This window comes from Arachis stenosperma, chromosome 2 (genome assembly GCF_014773155.1).
Source record: "Arachis stenosperma cultivar V10309 chromosome 2, arast.V10309.gnm1.PFL2, whole genome shotgun sequence".
Classification (NCBI taxonomy): Eukaryota; Viridiplantae; Streptophyta; class Magnoliopsida; order Fabales; family Fabaceae; genus Arachis; species Arachis stenosperma.
Window position 1 is genome coordinate 91,458,520 of NC_080378.1, and position 9,340 is coordinate 91,467,859.

Here is a 9,340-nt window from a genome sequence, read left to right on the forward strand (position 1 = left end):
AAAGAGAGAATAGAAGAGGCATAACTCTGAAGGAAAGAGAAAAGCGGATAAGGCATGACGAAGGTGTTGGCAAGGCAGATGCAGAGGCCGCGAACGGCACCAAAAAACACTATCCTTAGGAGTACCTACCAGCATGATTGAGAAGCGTTGGAGACATTGTGGCGCACTTTGCTCCAGGGGATCATCTTCTATGCTGGCCTTGGTAGTGCTGCCGGCGGCGGGGGTTGACGAGAGGGTTCTGCTTTCTTCTCAAGTGCTTGAGGGTAGAAGAGAAAGGGGGTTGCTGACTGAAAATTAAAATAGGAGGCGGTTATGATTTTATTTTAACTTTAATTATACTTAGGGATATTTTAGTAACTTCACACATTTTAATCTCTACTTTTATCTCAAACTAAACGGGATACTGAGACATAATTCAATTCTATACACTTTACACCAAATACAATACTAAGACTTATTTCAATTTCTATCTTTCAGTCTCAAGCTCTCCGTCTGTTTCTCGGTCTCAGTCTCTCTTCCAAATACTACTTCATTTACCATAATATTCCTTGTCTAGCTAAGTAACAGAAGTCTTTCTTACCTTTGTTTGAAATGAGTTATACATCACTGAGTCTTATCAACACAAGAACAAAAATCAACAAAAAAAAACATTTTTATAAAAACTAAACCTATTCATAGCCTTTTTTCTAGTAACATCTTTTTTTTTCCTTCTTTCTTTTTATTTTTTGGTTGCATACAGACATATTTGTTAGACAAAGTGGGGACACAAATTTAGGAGTAATACACTCCAATATCTAATTTTAAAAAGGAAAACATATTGCATTATATTCGTTAAATTAATCAGATAACCAAAACTCATGATTAATTTTTTCAAAGAATTATTTACTTATATTCTTCTTATATTCACTAATATAACATCTTTTGAAAAAAAATTATAATCTCAATATATGAAAAATTATATGTAATTTGTCTTTATATGAAATTGATAAATAAAATTCTTGAGATAATTTGACAAATTTAACTAAATTATTTACTGTTTTTAACTTGCAACTTCACAAAAAGACAATTACATACAATTTTCTACCAATTTCAATATTATTAACTATAATAAAATCCTTACAATAGTAAGAGTAACAACAATATCATTAACAACAGTACAACACCACTTCCTACAAAATAACAACGGTTACTAATTTAATTAATTTTCTTTTTTCTTCATTAAAAATGGGAATGAATTCCCATGACGGTCTTAGAGATTCACAAGATTACTCAATTTGATTTTCGAGGTTTTAATTTCACTATAATGATTCCCTAGATTAAGCTCATAATAGTTCCTTAACATCTTTTTGATGATGACTCAACTTTTTCAGTACTGATGTGACTACAGTGCTACGTTGACGCCTGCAACAACTAACTTAGCTATTCAGATTGCAATTTAGATCCAATTTGGTCCCTACCTCTCTATTAACTCTAACCCTTTGTACTCCCTCCCAAAGCTTCTGAATGGTAACTTCTGGTGCTTCTCACTCTGTCACGGTCACATTCATCATAATTAATAAGAACCCTCAGCACTATACTACACACTCTCTCTTTTTCTTTTTCATTGATTTATTATTTCTACTTCCAAATCTCCATGAGAGTGAAACATTCCATTCCTCTTTGTCCTTTCTAATTCTATCCTAAATCGGCAGTTCTCCATATCCAGGTCAGTTTCGCGGTGATCACTGTCTCTGGCTGGACACCGATTAGGCGTCGAGCTTCCACGTGGCCAACACCATCTTCGGCGCCAACAAATGGGTCGACGATTTGGGAGGAGGAGGAAACGCACTAGCCAACCACTTCTTGAGAATGAGCATAGTCCAAATCATGATTATAACAATGAATCATCACCTTGTTGCAGTAATTTAAAAAAAAATCTTCATTGTAAACGATAATGGCAAAATCCACATAGATGATCAAATTCAATCTTTTGATATAAGTGAAGTTGTTGCAAAAAAAAAAATCTCCAGAATCCTAACCCTAGAGTGGCACCATTGATGAAGAAAAGTAGAAGAGGAAGAAGAGAAGTAGCAGTGATGAAGACGGATGAGTGATTGTGTTTGAATACAAACCGTTTTTGAGCCCATGTTTACCACCAGACGACGTCATTTTGCTCCCTAATAGGTGCCAAACCAAAATGGTGTCGTTTTGGCAAGCTCTAGTGTGGCACACGATAACTATATCAATACTGAAACAATTGAGTCATTACCTAAAAGATGTTCAAGAATCACTATGGTGGTCAAAACTCAATCTGAGGAACCATTATAGTGAAACTGAAACTTCGAAGATCAAATTAGATAATTTCATAAATCTTAAGAACGATATAAAAATTTACTCTTAAAAATAGTACCGAAATATTCTCCCCTATAAATGAGAGTGATTTATCAAAAATCACACAAAATTTTATCTAACGCTGGCATAGAAAACATTGAAAGTTATATATGTCTTTGGCAAATTCATCCTTTTATACATTAATTTTACATTATTTTTTATATCATAAATAATAAATAAAAATTTAAAATATTCTTTTATTAAAAAAAATTAAATTTAAATTTTATTGTAATTTTATTTAATTAATTAATTAAAATATTTAAAATAAATATAATTATTTTTTTTTAAATAATATTATTCCTATTAAATAATCTAATAATATAAACAAACCATAGGTTGGTAACGCAAGATTATCAAATTGTCACCATTATCAGTCTAATAACGATCATACCGATTTAGAATTACAAGTTGTTAATATTTAGAAGCATTATATATTTTTCTCAAATTCTATTATCCTTCACCCCCAACTGACGAGTTAAACCTTAAAATAGTTATTGAGATTGACGTCGTACACTAAAATTATTTTTAAAATTTTAATTACATTAATTACGTTTCTGAAATTGACAAAAATGCATTATGTTAGTCCCTGACCCATTTTTTATTATCTACAATGATGACATGGCTTGATGATGTGGGCTGTTAGTGACACATGTTATTCCATGGTTTCGCCACGTATAAAAATATGATGATGTGGTGACCAGTAACGCACGTGGCATGCTAATGTGAATGGTTGTTCCATGTGTAATAATGCTATTTGGCCACATGTCCATTTGTGTCACGTGTCGCAACAGTATTCCTCCAGGTGTCGTCTATTATGTCATCATTGTAGATGACTAAATCCTCATTTTGATCCATGAGATTCACGTGATTACTCATTTTGGTCTCCGAAATTTAAAATTACATATATTGGTCCTCTAGATTCAAGTTCAGCCACCAATGTGGTCCCTCGACTCTTTCTGGCAATGACTAGACAAACGAAATATTCAGATGGCATCCTCCCTGCCATGCTAGATGATGAGTAAACGACTTTGTTTACCCTTGGCACTTAAACAAGTCAGAAATGTTGTCGCTTTGTATATGAAGGGAGAAGAAACGATGGACACTCAAAATAAAATATTCTTTTTCTTCTCTACCTCCACTATTCTTTATTTTTGACTTGTTTGGGCGCCAAGGGTAAACGATGTCATTTACTCATCATCCAGCGTGGCAGGGAGGGTGCCATCTTAGTACTCCGTTTGCCTAATCATCTCCAGAAAGAGTCGAGGGACCATATTGGTGCCCGAACTTGAATATAAAAGATTTTGAATTTCGGGGACCAAATTGAGTAATCGCGTGAATCTCAGGGGTCAAAATGGGGATTTAGTCCATTGTAGATGCACCAAATTAATCCATCACTTTACATTAAGTGAATCATTTTAGTCTTTGAAATTGAATGTCGTACACCAAACTAGTTTCTTCACTAGTTGTTTCTCCTTTTTTTTTCTATAAATTCAAAATTCTCAATATCTTTAAATACATTAATTTCAATTCTATTTTTTCACATGTTATTCAAATACAAGTGCTTTTATAAAATATTTTTTCTTTTGCAGATACCCTTAACCTCCGTCTTGGACTTAAAGTGAAGCTTTCAAGCGCCTTCACTACCATCTCTGACCTCTCCAGTCTAAAGAGATCGGAGATGGTAGTGAGAGCGCTTGAAGTGCTTTTAGTTTAGCCCATTTACACACAATGAAAAGGTGTATTTCATAAGAACAAAAAAAATGTTATTTTAATTATCGATTTCTTGGTAAAAATACATATTTTTTGATGAAAAATTGTGTTTAATCAATCATATAATTCTTTTTTTATAATAACATACTTCTATATTACAAAATTTACCAATGTTAAATTATTATAGAAAAAATTATATAATTAAAACTGAAATCTTAAAAATTTTTATGAAAACACTTGTATTTAAACGATATATGAAAAAATAGAATTGAAATTAGTGCATCCAAGATATTGAGAATTTTAAATTAAAAAAATGAGAAAAAACTGGTGAAAGGACTAGATTGGTGCACAACATTTAATTTCAGAGACTAAAATGAGTCACATAATACAAAGTGAGGACTAATTTGGTGCATCTATAATGATGACATAATGGGTGACACGTGGAAAAATATTGTTGCGACACGTGGCACAAACAGACACGTGGCCAAATAGCATTATGATACGTGGTACAACCATCCACATTAGCATGCCACGTGTTACCGGTCACCATATCATCATATTTTTACACGTGGCCAAACTATGAACTGACAAGTGTCACTAACAGCCCACGTCATCAAGTCACATCATCACGTCGTTAATGAAAAATGAGTAAGGAATTAACATGGTACACTTTTGTCAATCTCAGAGACATAATTAGTGCAATTGAATTCTCAGAAACGATTTTAGTGCACAACGTCAATCTAAAAGACCATTTTAAAGTTTAACTCCAACTCTGGCACCCCATCATTTTCTTCTTCATGCTAATTTTTTTCCTTGTTTTAATCCCTCAAATTTGTTGTCTTTTCATGAATTGATTAGCGTCACGTTGAAAATTTCTTTATAGTTTTTTATAAAATTTCAAACAAATAAGACTTTAGTCAAAATTTTTAAACAAATTTTAAACAAATACTATATCAAGTTATCTAGGTTAAATTCAGAAAAATTAAATAACAAATAAAAAAAACCTAGAAGGTTTTATACCTACCTGGTTAGAATGGCGATAATCGAGAGAAAAGAGAGGATAGAAGAGGCATAACTCTGAAGAAAAGAGCAAAGCGGATAAGACATGACAGAGATGTTGGCGAGGCAGATGCAGAGACCGCGAACAGCACCAAAAAATACCATCTTCGGGAGTACCTACCGGAATGATTGAGAAGCGTTGGAGACACTGTGGCGCACTTTGTTTCAGGGGATTATCTTCTATGCTAACCTTGGCAGTGCTGCCGGCAGCGGGGGTTGACGAGAGGGTTTTGCTTTCTTCTCAAGCGCTTGAGGGTAGAGAAGAAAGGGGGTTGCTGGCTGAAAATTAAAATAGAAGGCGGTTATGATTTTATTTTAACGTTTAATTATACTTAGGGATATTTTAGTAAATTCACACATTTTAATCTCTACTTTTATCTCAAACTAAATGAGATACTAAGACATAACTGAATTCTATACACTTTATACTAAATACAATACTAAGATTTATTTTAATTTCTATCTTTCAGTCTCAAACTCTCAGTCTTTATTTCTTAGTCTTGATTTCTTAGTCTCCATCTTTCCTTCAAATACTACTTTATTTACTATAATATTCCTTGTCTAACTAAGAGAAGTCCTTCTTACCTTTGTTTAAAATGAGTTATACATCACCGAGTTTTATCAATACAAAAACAAAAGTCAACAAAAAAAAACATTTTTATAAAAACTAAACTTATTCATAGTCTTTTTTTCAGCAACATCTTTTTTTCTTTTTTTTTCTTCTCTCTTTTAATTTTTTGGTTGCATACTACATATTTGTTGGACAAAGTGGGGACACAAATTCAGGAGTTATACACTCCAACATCTAATTTCAAAAAAAGAAAACATATTGCATTATATTCGTTAAATTAATCAGACCGTCAAGACTGATGATTAATTTTTTCAAAGAATTATTTACTTATATTCTTCTCATATTCATTAATATAACATCTTTAAAAAAAAAGAAAAATTTTACTCCACTTGTCTGCGAGATATTAAAATAACATTTTCCTTTTTATTTTATAAATGTGCATTCTTCTCCTTTTTAATTTTTAAAAAATTTTCTCACTAATCCATTTTAAATTTATTGTGTTAACTAATGTTAACTTTATCCAATTTTTTAAGAAAAAATAAATTATTTTTAAAAAATACCTATTAGTAAAATATTTACTTTTTATCATTAAACTTTTCTTACCAAAATATCCTTTAATAAATTATTTTTTTATTGATTAAATTGTATTTTTACCAAAATTATTTTAAAAAAAATTAACAATTAAATTATTTTTTTTTAAGATACCTACCCTTCAATAATTTTTTAATTATTAAATTATAATTTTACCAAAATTTTGATTAACAATTATTTTTATATTTTATTATTAATTTTTTGATATCAATATATATTATTTTAACATTAAACAAAAAAATCTTACCACTGTTAATATCTATGATGCACGGACACTGACACAGATGTGGGACACGACACGACATTGGACACGCGAACTCATGAATTTTTAAATTTTATAAGACACGGGGACATTGCATGTATATAAAATATAAAGTATTTTTTTAGATAAATTACAACGAATTTTTGATATTTTATTGGTATTAAAATATAAAATAATTTTTAAATTATTTTTAATATCTTCTTTTAACTATATAAAAGTATTTAAAATATTTTTTGTTTTAATAAATAATATATATATTATTTCTAAACTCATTCTAAGAATACATGTTAAGAATAAAATTGGATACGCTGACACGTAATGGTATTTAGGTGTGTCTAAGTGTGTCCAGAGAAAAATTTTTTATTTTTTATTAAGACACGGTTGGACACGACAGACACGCGTGTCGGACGAGTATCGATGAGTGTCGTGTCCAAAATGTGTCCGATACGCGGACATGACAACTCAACGAAGTGTTTATGCTTTATAGGTTAATATGTATAATAATTAATATATTGATATTGAAAAAAAAATGTTACTGAAATTTTTTATTTAATGTTAAAATAATTTATATAGATATCAAAAAATTAATAATAAAATATAAAAAATTGTTATCGAAAATTTTGGTAAAATCATAATTTTATAATTAAAAAATTATTGAAGGGTATTTTAGAAAAAAATATTATTAATTTTTTTTAAAATACAATTTAATTAATAAAAAATAATTTATTAAAGAGTATTTTGGTAAGTAAAATTTAATGATAAAAAATAAAATTTTTGCTAATGTGTATTTTTTTTAAAAAATAATTTATTTTTTCTTAAAAAATGGATAAGGTTAACATTAGTTAACACAAAATATTTAAAATAGATTAAAGAGAAAGTTTTTTAAAAGTTAGAAGGGAGAAAAATGTACATTTATAAAATAGAGGGAGGGGAGTGTCATTTTAGCATCTCGTAAGGGAGGAAAGTGAAATTTTTTCAAAAAATAAATTATAATCTCAATATATGAAAAATTATATGTAATTTGTCTTTATATGAAGTTGATAAATAAAATTCGTTAGATAATTTAACAAATTTGACTAAATTATTATTTACTATTTTTAACTAGCAACTTCACAAAAATACAATTACATACAATTTTCTACCAATCTCAATATTATAAACTATGATAAAATCCTTACAATAGTAAGAGTAACGACAACATCATTAACAACAGTACAACATCACTTCCTACAAAATAACAACAATTACTAATTTAATTAATTTTCTTTTTTCTTCATAAAAATGGGAATGAATTTCCATGACGGTCTTAGAGATTCACGAGATTACTCAATTTAATTTTCGAGGTTTCAATTTCATTATAGTGGTACCCTAGATTAAGTTTTGGGCACCATAATAGTTCCTGAACATCTTTTTTATGATGACTCAATTTTTTCAGTACTAATGTGACTACGGTGATACACTGATTCTGCAACGACTAACTTAGTTGTTCAGATTGCAATTTGGATCTAATTTGGTACCTACCTCTCTATTAACTCTAACCCTTTGTACTCCCTCCTAAAAATTCTGAATGGTAACTTCTGGTGCTTCTCACTCTGTCACTGTCACATTTATTATAATTAATAAGAACCCTCAGCACTACACTACACACTCTCTCTTTCTCTTTTTCATTATTTATTGTTTCTACTTTCAAATCTCTATGAGAGTGAGTCATTCCATTTCTTTTTGTCCTTTCTAATTCTATCCTAAATCGGCAGTTCTCCATATCCAGGTCAATTTCACGGTGATCATTGTCTTTGGCTGGACACCGATCAGGCGTCGAGCTTTCACGTGGCCAACACCACCTTCGGCGCTAACAAATAGGTCGACGATTTGGGAGGAGGACGAAACACACTGGGCAACAACTTCTTGAAAATGAGCATACTTCAAATGATGATTATAATAAAGAATCATCACCTTATTGTAGTAATTTAAAAAAATACCTTTATTGTAAACGATAATGGCAAAATCCACACGGATGATCAAATTCAATCTTTTGATATAAGTGAGGTTGTCGCAAAAAAAAAATCTCCAGAATCCTAACCCTAGAGTAGCGCCATTGATAAAGAAAAATAGAAGAAGAGGAAGAAGAAAAGTGGAAGTGATGAAGACGGATGAGTGATTGTGTTTGAATACAAACCGTTTTTGAACTTATGTTTACCACCAGACGACGTCATTTTTCTTCTTAATAGGCGCCAAACCAAAACAGTATCGTTTTGGCAAGCTCTAGCATGACACACGATAACCATATCAACATTGAAACAATTGAGTCATTATCTAAAAGATATTTAGAAATCACTATGGTGGTCAAAACTCAATTTGAAGGACCATTATAGTGAAACTGAAATTTCGAAGATCAAATTAGATAATTTCACAAATCTTAAGAACTATATGAAAATTTACTCTTAAAAATGGTGTTCAGATATTCTCATTATCTAAAAGATATTCAGAAATCACTATGGTGGTCAAAACTCAATTTAAAGGACTATTATAGTAAAACTGAAATTGCGAAGATCAAATTAGATAATTACATAAATCTTAAGAACTATACGAAAATTTATTCTTAAAAATGGTATTCAAATATTCTCCAGATATATATGAGAATGATTTATCAAAAATCGCACAAATAACACTGAAAGTTCTATATATCTTTGGCAAATTCATCTTCTTCTAACAAACTTTTGACTAATAAATCACTTTTATGTGGCTTACTTATACAAGATATTCGATAATACATCATG